General features: G+C 43.9%; 1 pseudogene; it reads left to right on the top strand.

Annotated features, from left to right (window-relative positions):
- Window positions 1-12146, top strand: part of LOC141236823 (uncharacterized) — an 88488-nt pseudogene that overhangs the window by 53428 nt on the left and 22914 nt on the right.

Here is a 12146-nt window from a genome sequence, read left to right as displayed (position 1 = left end):
CCGCGGGGCGGCTGGGGACCAAGTGTGGACACCCAGCCGCCCCCTGGCAGCTGGGGACCGAGCGTGGACACCCGGCCACCGGGTGGCTGGGGACTGAGTATGGATACCTCGCTGCCGAAGCAGCCATGAAGTAGTGGCCAGCTTCGGCCTCCTCAAAACTAAAAGGCCCCATTTCAAGTGCAAGCTAGCAGTATGGTATTGCAGCCTGCGGGTGGGTGGGTGGTTAGCTGCATATTTGCGCTTGCATTGCAAGGAATGGGGGAGGTACAATTGAACACTGCCCTGGGACAAGGACTTGCACGGGGATAGTTGCAAATCTGCATCTTCTGATGCGGCAAGGATCACTTCTGATGGGCACACTTTTAGGCAGTGACCTGGGAATCAGAGATGCTTCCAGGGGTATTCCCCATGCTGTCCCCATGTCTTTTCAGCACTGTATGCATGTGTCACACAGCACATGGCCAGATAAGGTTGTAAAATGTTAAAAAGGACATTTCCCGGTGAATGCATTTGTCACAGTTGAAAGCAATACAAAAGTGCAAAAACACATAAAAAATGCTACTTGTGAACAAAGCCCAAGGTGTGGTGGAGTATATTTGTTTTTGGTTATTTATTTTACCTTATACACAAGTCTTTACCCTGGAAAAGAAATTTCTTAACATATTCCACAGGAAAAAAGTTTCACTTTCGTTTTTGAACGTTTTATTATGAGCCTGTAAAAGTGGCTTATTACCTCTGACCACGTTGTTGACAACAGTGGGGGTCAGAAATGCTTCCTGGGGTGATCCCCATGCTGTCCCCATGTCATTTGAGCACTGTCACTATCGTTTTGGGCACTTGTTAGGCTTTTAAAAGACTGCCGGGGGTGCCGCCGCAAAAATGCTCAGGTCTCCCATAGACTAACATTGGGCTCGTTGCTCGGGTTGAGCACTCGAGTATCACGGCGAGCTCGGCCCGAGCTTCGAGCACCCGAGCATTTTAGTGCTCGCTCAACACTAGTTTTTTTCTGCGCTTGAAGTCTCGCACATGAGTACAATATCCTTGTTTCCTAAGCACAGAACAGAAGATGTCAGGATGGTGTGAATTACGTCCAAGGGGCATGATTACAGGGTGTAAAGCCAGACTGCTCTCACTGAAGAAATGCCCCCTCGGGCTATGAAGGTACATTTGCATATACGAGAACGGCTTTAAATGTTTATTTTTCAGATAATAACAGCTATTGTCTCTGGAGGACCTGTCCTGTTCTCTTTTACGCAGACAACACTTCAATGTCAATGATAACTGTGTAATGCTTCATTTCCCCTGTGGAGGCACTGCAGAGAACTTGAACACTTACCGACAACCTCCCTAAAGATAACAGGTTAACGCTCGGGGTCCCAGCAGGCAGAGGGGACTTTGTGATCAGGTTTATTGTAAAGAGACTTTTCTAGCAAGTAGAGATTGTCCAAATTGGAGAACCACAAGAATAAAGAAGCAGAAAAGATTTCTAGGTGATAGGATGAGATAACCATCAAAAATAGGAGTAAGGACCATTTTATGATAAGGAATCAGCATTATTCATCAATTTGGGTTTTTTTTGTCACAATTTTATAATCTTAAGGATACGCCAATGTAGCTTAGTTGTTTTAATATTTTGTTACCCATGATAAGGCTTTTTGTACAAGGGAGAAGTACCTTCTGACTTGGGACTTTTCCTTTTGTTCAAAAAAACTTTAGCATTTCTTTAATCCTACTCTGGGACTTGACCACTTGATTGATCACATCTCTAATAATATTTCTGTATTGTACTGTACTGTTCTTGTCATAGGCTGGTCCTAATGGAAGAGGAAAGATGTCAGACTGACTCGGGGGCACCTCACGGACACCAGTGCCGGATGACATCCTCTAACTCTATTTGACCGCTTAGATGCTTCAGCTATGATTTACTACATCATCTAAGGGGTTATACAGCTGAGATTGGAGCAAATTCTGTGCCTGGCACTTACAGAATACTGTGAGTTTAAGGTTATCTATTGGTAGTGTATGCTCAACCAGGAAGGGGTTACGTTTCAACATTAATTTGTGCTGAGGATGCCTCAGTGGGTTGAGGTGTTGTATTAATTATTTTCTTGTTTGGGGTTTTGCTTTTCTCCTTTTTTCCATTCTTGTCCTTGTCTGCAACAATTTGAGGGGTTTTTTTTTGAGATGCGGCTGGTTTTGAGATTTTGAGATCTTTCGCTTTTGAAATTTTATTGGCTTGACTCTTTCGGGGGCCTTGGCGGGAAAAGACCCCTTAAATTCAGACCTCAGACTACATCCCTGAGTACAGAACCTGCACCCACAAATTAACACCAATCCCTAAAATAAATACAGACCCAACACCAAACCCCTTAAAGTCAAACCCCAGACTCTCTAAATGCAGATCCCAGATTAGACCCCCTGCAGTAATACTGACTCAGGAGACCCTAAATAAATACAGATCCCTTGCCCCAGGTTATGTGTGGGCCGTATGGTTCTGTGTGCAAGCAGTAGGGTTAGATTATATACGTGTGCTATGGTGGGACAGAGTTACATGTGTGCGTTTTAGTGGTATCAGGTTATTATGTATATGTCCTGTATTGGGGACCCCAAAATTGACGTTTTCTGAGATTCCACACTGTCCCTTGTGATGAGCACTTATACTCAAGAACTTCTTAGCAGAAATCAGATGTTTTTGGTGTTTTTTCTTTATATATATTTTTTTAGACAAACATGGGAGAATTGAGAAAGAGAGAATTATCCGTCTCTTATACTTTTTATCATTCCTGTAATTGAATCAACAACTGCATCAAACTCTTCCAAATAATATATGTGATTCCTTGTAAAGTTAATGTTGTGGAGAAGATGTCCCACATTATCTAGACCTTGAATCTCTGAATCTAATCCACCCCTGATGTCATTACTATGTAAATACATATGTGCATGTGTGGCGCCCCTGAGGGTTCAGTCGCCAAAGAGGTACTGCATCTCACCCAGAGGTGTGGTATCTCACTCTCAGGTAAGGAAGGAGTACAGCCCGGGACCCTAACACCTGCATCCAACACTACACTACTCCAGACCAGCTGGAAGGGCAAGATGTGTCGCGCTTCCTGCTGAGCCCTGTCCCTGGCTGGAGTGGGGGGAACCAAGAGAGGGGGAACCATGTAGTGGGTGTGGGTGGAGGTAGTAAATCAGGGGAGCACTTGTTAGGAATGATATAAATAGAGAAGCCATCTTGAAAGGACAGTTCAGTCTGAGAGGAGAAGTAGAGGGAGCAGGAGCTCTGCTCAGGAGGAGGGCCTGGAGAGAGGTCCAGGACAGACTGAGGAGGAGGGGAGTGGGAGAAAGGCTCCAGGAACGTGGAAGGGACCCCAGGGGTACGAGAAGTGCTGGAGGCCACCTGTACGCCCGAATCTGCCAGGCGGTGGAGGGATCAGGTCGCACAGAGGGGACCGGTCCCTAAAATAGCAGAGTTCTTCAAGTCTCAACTAGGAAACCCGGAGGTTGTAGGATTTCAGGTACTGCAGCTACAATCCACATCAGTCTCACCAAGAAGGTAGCCATAGAGGACCCAGGGGACAGAGAAGACGTCGCCCGACAAGGTCCGTGGTCACTGGATTGGGACACTAGGTGTGAGGTTGGCTGAAACCCTCCCTGAGTAAGCACAGGATGACGTGGGAGGTTACCCTGGCCCTGGTAACTTGAAGTCTGAAAATCGTGAGTAAAGCCCTGAAGACTGCACCCCACCGTCTCTGTCAGTTATTGCTTCTGCGCCATCACTCCCTGCACTACACTGCACCACGAGTGCTACTTCATAACAACAACATCTACACTGCCCTGGAGCTAAGCTCTACCTGTGGAGAGCTAAACCAACTCTGCTGCATTCACACCAGCTCCAGAGGATCTGCTCCGCAGCTGCGGCTCCACATAGCCGCATACCACAGGAGGCGTCACGAACTGTATATAAAAACTATAAATCCCCTGTAAATATCCCCTTTTATTGACCGCCCTGGGTCACGGACCGGGTCACCGCCACTGTGACATCTCCCCTAGCAACGACCGGCCCGGCACCGAGTACCCCACGGCTCAGGGGGTGCGTCACATGCCTGTGTGCAGTGAATGTTTCACTGTGTACATATTATGTAGTGATCCTATGAGCATGTATGTAATGATTATGTTCGTATGCCTATATGTAGTGAATGTGTGCACGTATGCATAGCTCCAAACCGTCCCGGATGCTGTGGGACTGTCCCAATTCAAGGGGCTGTATCCCAACCTCCACTCATTCTACGTGATGTCTTCTCTCTTGCGTTTTCATTGCTCCATAGCTGCTCCTCTTTGGGGGACGGGGACTGCATCTCTGCTCTGCACTTACTTGCATTCAGTTAAAGGGAACCTGTCATGTCCCCAAACGCTATTATTCTGCAGACATGGGGTGATTCTGTAGATTATTAGCATTCTAGAGCTTTGCATCCACTGCACTGGAAACCCAGCTACCTGGAGGAAATTAACTTCATTCCTCCCAGCAGCCTCTGGCTTTCAGTCATGGAGGAGCAACCAGAACAACTTCAATCACCACAGCTGTAACCGCACCCCGGCATTGACTGACAGGTGGCTCTGTATTGATGCACTGGGGAGCCCACTGTCAGTCAGTGATGGGATGTGGTTACAGTCGCTGCTCTCTATGTAGTGAGCGGTGACTGAAACTGCACCTCTATGACTGAAAGCCGGAGACTGCCGGAGAAAAAAGTTAATTTCCTCCAGGTAGCCGGGCTTCCAGTACGGTGGCCACACAGCTATAGAATGCTATTAACCTACAGATTAATCTCATATCTGCCGATTAATAACATTTTTGACATGACAGGTTCCCTTTAAAGGGAATCTATCAGTGGGATCAACCCTTCTAAGACATCTATATGGGCATGTAGGTCATAGAGAGTTCAAATGACAGTGGCATAAAAAATGGCATCATTTTGTCCAGGTTTATCACGAACGTCAGAAGTCACTCTATGTCATGTGTCAGGCGACATGTAACATACAGGATGTTTCCTATAGTTACTTGTCTTATGCGCCCTCTATCTATATATTATTCTTTCTACGTCTATAAAATAAATGACTCAATACTTTTACAGCTTTATGATTTTTATTAATCTGCTGTCATGATAAGAGAAAGTCCAGCCTTACTGTGGACACTGGTGGAGATGTCCTCCCCGATGGAATTGAGTGAGGTGGAGTAACTAGTGGATAGTCATTGGATAGTTCAGGATGACTGGTATTCATCAAGTCCCCTTGTTATCGGTGAAACATTAGGGAGGTGATGTGCAGCTATAAGATCCTCTGGGTCAAAATCTTTTACTTCTGTGGGTGGCACCTGAAAGCTCTGGTCGTGGTGGTGACGAGTGGTACATGTGGACAACTCATGTGTAGCAGTTCATTTGCATGTTGCCGCCAGATGATTCCTTGACATACTGCAGGCTCTGGAGAAGGAAAATAAGCTATGGACGTCCGGGATTGCGTAGACTAGGAACTACGGCTTTCGATCAGTATAGAAAGAAACATCACCTGATCATTTTGGGAAACTAAGCTGGTTAGCCATCAGAGCAAGCCTCATGTTGTCCACCTAGTCCTTCTGCATGGTGGACCAGCCTTGTGGTGTAATGAAGAAGAGTTTAGTCCATAAGTTGGTCGGTCTTTAAAAGCCGCTGATGTCTGGATGCAACTTATTTTAGCTAAGAGGAGACAGCATCCCTTTCACTCAGATGCTGCTGGAGCTGGTTCCCAGTCCGGAACTTCACCGCAAAGGCCCACTGGCACTTGCTCCTGTACGAGAGCCATTGCTTCTTCTATTCATCATGTCGTGTGACAAGTGCCCTCCTTTCCTGATTTTAGAGTATCACCATTGAGAATGGTCTCCGAAAAGGAGGTAAATTCTGCCTAATCCATCATCTTTCTTACCCTCGGGGCCTCAGTCAATGATTGTATTTCAAAGGAGGAGGCATATCAATTTTTCTGGCTAGTGGGTGCATTGTTAGTGAAATCCAATACAGAATCAGACTTTCATTATGAATGGCCAGGTATGAGACGGGCATTAGATACACATTGTGGAGATTTACTCACTTTCAGGCAGCTGGTAGCGTTCACATAGGCAAAAAGTCTCATTGGGAAAAGAGGCTATTTTATTATAGTTCATAAAATGTCCAGGTTAAACGAAACACATTGCCTTTTCCCGAAGTAAAGGTGAAAATAAACTAGAATATTCCACACTGCTGTATGGACTCACCCTTTTAACAGTAAATTCCAGTCTCAATCTCTCTTGTCCTTTCTGAGAGGCCAGCACTAAGAAGTGTTTCTATTCTACTCCTGACTAACAGATCACTATGAGCAGCTCAGCTCCTCTATTAAGTCAGCTGCATCTCCTGGATTGGAGGATGGGAGCGACTAGTCCCGTCCTGCTCTTCCAGTCGCTCCTAAAAACCTGGACCCATGCTGTCTCATTAAATAAACCTCTCAGCAATATCAGTGCTGGAGCTTTCTCTCCAGGTTTCATATCACCAAGGCCAGGCACCTCGGTGATACATACACTCCATCCAGGACTTGTCCAGCTGCCACCTTACAACACTATCTTGATGATTTTCATCATCATTGGTTTTCACTTTATGGAGACATTGCTATTTTCAAGATAATAGTTAGCAAGCTCATATCAATACTCAAACAGTATACTAAACATTTTTATCAGCTATTTCACTGTATGTTCTTGGTGAGGTTGGAGCTCACTGAGTGGGGACAGTCCGAGTGTATCGTAGGCATATGTTACCTCTTCTGTGGCGGTGTTTGTCCATGCCTGTATGGAGTTTTATAGACCACATACCCCCAGTGTAACAGCATTAGGCATGGAAGGTCAATGTTGATGTGGACACTGGTAGAAGTGTCCTCCCCAATTGTATAGGGTGAGATGGATTAACTATATAGTCAGGGTATGTATGTTCCAGATGACTGGTATTCACTAGGGTCCCTTGTTATCAGTGAGGGACCTGGCTTAGTGCCATCAAACGTTCTTGACCTTCTGGCTGTATGCCATCAATAAGTAATGACCCTCCGGCTATGGACCATCAATAGGTCATCACTCTCTGGCATACAGCCATTCATTGGTCTGAGCGTCAGGTTTCTTATCATCTGTAGGATGTGAACTTTAAGTTTGCTGATGGAAAAGTACCTCCTAACTCAATGGTGTTGTCTAGAGGAGACAAAGAGGTGTTGAGATGTTGATTACATCGGGAGGAATTATTCAAACCCGTGATGGACTGGAAACAGAAGAGACGGGAACTATAGACAGTTATTTCCTCCTCAATCTTCCACGCCTCTTAAACACCTACAGAAAAATCTCTTTCTCCTGGGCTGTAGTGTTGTGGGCATTCTAGGCTCTGATGTTTTTGGCTCTGTTGGTCTCGGCTCTGGAGTTCTTGGCTCTGGAATTCTGGTTTGTTGTTTTCTTTGACGGATCAGAAACCTCTCTGGGTGATGATTAGACCTTTGAGCTTTTATACCACTGTTGTTATTAGGTATATAACGGAACCAAACAATATTACTGAATGCCACATTATATTTGCATCTGGAAGACTCCTTTGCATCCTGAGAAGCTGGAGGCATAGGTGGACTAGGACAGTTGGACAGGATAGGTGTTCTCATTGACTCTTTCACCTGAATCTCAGGGATGCAGATTGGCTCCTTACAATTACTCAGTTCTTTCTGAATGCATTTGTTCACAGGAGTGGGTGTTTTAGTTCCGCCATCAGGTTCAGCTTTTTTGGTCAGATCTGATTTTGAGCCTGGTTCTTGATCTAAATCACAGCGATTTCTTTGCTTCGCCCTCAGGAGCTGGACAAGTTTGAAGGTGAAACACTCTATGAGCACAAGTACTGTCATCACCTTGACAAAGACAGCGCAGCGGAAGAGCCAAAGTGGATATCTGATGTTATCTTCATACGGAATTGTCGTGAGATTCGCAGATGGTAGGTCATCCTGTAATAAAAAAAAACATAATAAAGTACTGTGTATTAATACACAATCCATCTAATCAGAGAGCGACGGATACAATATACAGCAAGCTTCAGGTATATCCCATAGAGGAGGTCAGGAAGAAATTTGGAATTTACCTCCTTGGTCCATGGAATATTGTTTTTTCACATGATGGACGGTGAAGTGTCCAGTATGAAAAGTCCTGCAAGAGTTAATGTTATCATTAGCTGATCAGCATAGTGACCAACCACGGAAGGGCTTCAATTTAAATGTAAAAGTTTAGAAAATGTTAACTGCGCTGTGATTGGTCAGAACGGCTGGTTTTTCAGTTGACACACGAGACCCAACATCTTTAGGAAAGATGTCATGAAAAATTTTTTTTTTCAACAATTGAAAAAATGTAAAGTATTAAGGATTTATTTTTACTTAAATATTTAAAAATGTTTTAATGTATAAAATATGAAAAATGATTGAAAAGTTTTTTCCACTTTTAAACACTAGAAGGAGCAGCTGCTGGCATTTGCTATGAAAACGTAGTGCACTGCGAGCTCGCATTACCACTGCTATAAATGTGCGCGGGATCTGCTCAAGATGTGTCTGATCTCTCCTCCCCCTTCTGGGCGTTTTCAAAAGGATAAGGGACGATGACGTTTAGGATCTCAGCGCAGAGGCATTTCATTACTAACGGCAATGTGATACCGAGATGTGGACAGATGCACTATGGACGGGTGGCAGCGGGGATTATATTAGTTGGCGCTGCGCCATTCACTGGTCATTACAGAGATCACACATGATTAAATTAGATACACGGGTCAGCAGATGGTATCACACATGATAGGATTAGATATAAAGCTCAGTGCTATGTATCACATATGATAGGATTAGATACACAGCTCAGTGGATGGTATCACACATGATAGGATTAGATACACAGCTCAGTGGACGGTATCACACATGATAGGATTAGATACACAGCTCAGTGGATGGTATCACACATGATAGGATTAGATACACAGCTCAGTGGATGGTATCACACATGATAGGATTAGATACACCGCTCAGTGGATGGTATCACACATGATGCGCCGTGGGGGGGTGCAGTTCACATCTGATCCGGCCACAGTATAGGAGATGGGGTCAGACACCGACCGGAGTCTCCTATGGCCGGGGGCTGCCGTATTTGCAGTCTGTATGTGTTGTGCCCTGACATACAAAAGCAAATAAAAACAACTTAAAAACAATTAACAATTAAAAAGTTATAAAAAAAAAATAACACTATTTAATTTTTATACATTTATAAATAATCTTTTTAACATAAAGTTTAAACATTTAAAAAAAACAGTGACAAGTTCCCTTTAATCAAAATAAAACTCTAAATGACAGAATTGCCATTTCAGTATGCGGGTACACTATGGAGGGGAACAGATCTATGAGATTAAAGACTAAAAACGGGGGGACATCTAACCCTATTTTAAGCTTTTATAGGGGACAACAACATTCCAGGTATGTGGGAGACAGAGAGGTCACCCCACACTTATATCCCCTCTGACACCCCCTTCCTAAGCCACTTTCCCTGCCATAAGCCCCTCTTACAGCAGGTAAATTCTTACAGGACCCCTCCCCATCACCTTCCCCATTCTAAGCATCCGCCATTTGTAATAATACAAGGTACTCACCGACAGCCGATGGTCATTAACAGGGTAGAACAAGGTACAGCACAAAAACAATAAGGTTAACCTCATTATCTCTAGGGAATATCTCAGCACCAAGGTATGGCGAATGGGACACGAGCTCCAAGTGGGTGGAGCCTCCTTATATACCTTAATGGTGACATCACAAAGTCTTCTGTGCCATCATCAACCTCAACATTCCGTCACATGACATCTCCCAGCACAAGCATCAGGTGACCCAGCGAAAATAAAAACTGTCATTCAGAGCTAATTTACATTTTCCAAACAGCTAACGGCGACTCTGCGACAACAGATTTTCATGTGGACGGTTGTGATAAATTTGCCCCGATGTGCGGAACATCATTATAATGCGACATGTAGATAATCCCGTCTTTTCTCATCTATTCTTCTTCTTGTGCTACAGAGACCGATAGAATGACCGTTTCCACACCTTACAGCAGGAGTGGGGACCTCTGTCCCACGTGATGTCATCTCTTCTTTCCCTTTAATTCTTCCTGAAACTGCGAGTGAGAATGCAGCATTCATTACTGAACGCTCAGCGCATGCAATGAAGGATTTCATTCCTTTTGGGCAGAGTTATTGCTCTCTGTTTTCCAGTCTTGTTCCTTATGATGAATGCACCAGTCCCAATGTCTCCTATGTGATGTATACAGCAGAATCTCAGTGTATCCTATATGATGTGTATACGGCAGAGTCTTTGTGTATCCTATGGGATGGATATAAAGCAGTCCCAGTGTATTCTTTGTGATATATACTCCAGTCTTAGTGCCTTTTATGTGATATATATATATATATATATATATATATATATATACTGCAGTCTCCTATGTTATATACAGTATATACTGTATATACAGCAGTCTAAGTGTATTTTATGTCATGTTTAAACAGCAGTTTCAGTGTGGCCTATGTGACGTATATTCAGTAGTCTAGGTGTCTCCAATGTGATGTATATAGAGCGGTCCCAGTGTATTCTATGTGATGTACAGTATATACAGCAGTTCCATTATATCTACAGCAGTCTCAGTGTCTCCTATGTGATGTGTATATAGCAATCTCAGTGTCTCCTATGTGATGTATATACTGTAGTCTCAGTGTCTCCAATGTGATGTATAAACAGCAGTCTCGGTGTCTCCTTTTTGATGTATATACTGCAGACCTCCCACGGCTTGAGTCCTATAAATGTTACCTGAGCTGTGATGATTTTCCCTCTCTAAGGAGACCTGCAGCATGAAATGCAAAGTGTACGTGATTTCATTAAACTACCACCCACTCTGCATCTAAAGATGCTACTGAATTGGGCTGTTTTGGTGCTTTTTTTTCGATAGATGCTTTTATGTGGAGCCTGAAAAAAATGTATTTTTTTAATAAAACATAGTTACTTTTATAATTGTAGAATTAAAGATTTTCTGTACAATAAAAAGCACAATAAAAACACTGCTAAAATAAGGAGGAAAATGCATAAATATTATTGTGTAGTTTGCTGCAGACTCCTAAATCCATAGGGGATTTAGCAGGAAAGTCCCAGAATTGGGTCTACATCCTGCAGTCCTGGATATCTACTAAATGTCCATCACTTCTACCATGACCCTACTGACATCTCCACCTACCAGGGTATAAGAAATGATAAATGGGTGTGGCTTTAGGGTGTGACTAGGGTGTGGTTAAAATTTCAATGCCACGTGTAGTGTGCAACATAGTGTGTCTCTCTTTCTATTCCCAAACCACACCATTGAAATTAATGACTTCAGAATAGGCCTCTAGATGCAAAACCCAGGCAAGCCCCCAGTATAAAAACAGACCTCACACCAGTTCCCCTGATTATAGATCTCAGACCCCTAAATAAATACTGACACCCAAACCAGATCCTCTGATGTAAAAAAAGTCTCAGACAAGACCCACTAAAGTATTACGGACCCTAAAACCAAAACCAGAAACCCTAAATAAATACACAATCCAGACATCCTAAATACAGACCCAAGACCTAACCCCCTAATAGACAGCTGAAACCCAGAAATGTTCCACACAGACCAAACCCCCTTCAGCAATACAGACCTAGAGCACCCAAATAAATTCATAACCCAGATCAAACCACCTAACTACAAACCCCAGACCAAACCTCTAAATACAAACCCTAGACCAGAGCTCCTGAATACTGTCCCCAGACCAGACCCCTAAATTAATACAAACCTCCTAAATACTGACCCCAGACCGGAGCCCCCCCTGATAAATACAGACCCCACACCAAATCCCCTAATTATAGACCTCAGACCCTGTCTCCTAGACAAACACGGACCCCCAGACCAGACATACAGATACTCATCTCTCCTCATTCTTCAGTCCTCTTCATTACTGAACACCAGCACAGACAACGCTCTTCCACTGGTCCTGCCGTCAGTGTGATACTTGAGCTATTGTGACCCTCGAATGGGCATTACATGT

The sequence above is a fragment of the Phyllobates terribilis genome, unplaced genomic scaffold (genome assembly GCF_046119375.1).
Source record: "Phyllobates terribilis strain yellow unplaced genomic scaffold, ASM4611937v1 Scaffold_721__1_contigs__length_756350, whole genome shotgun sequence".
NCBI lineage: Eukaryota > Metazoa > Chordata > Amphibia > Anura > Dendrobatidae > Phyllobates > Phyllobates terribilis.
Note: the sequence above shows the minus strand (reverse complement) of the source record. Positions and strands in the feature narration are given on the sequence as shown.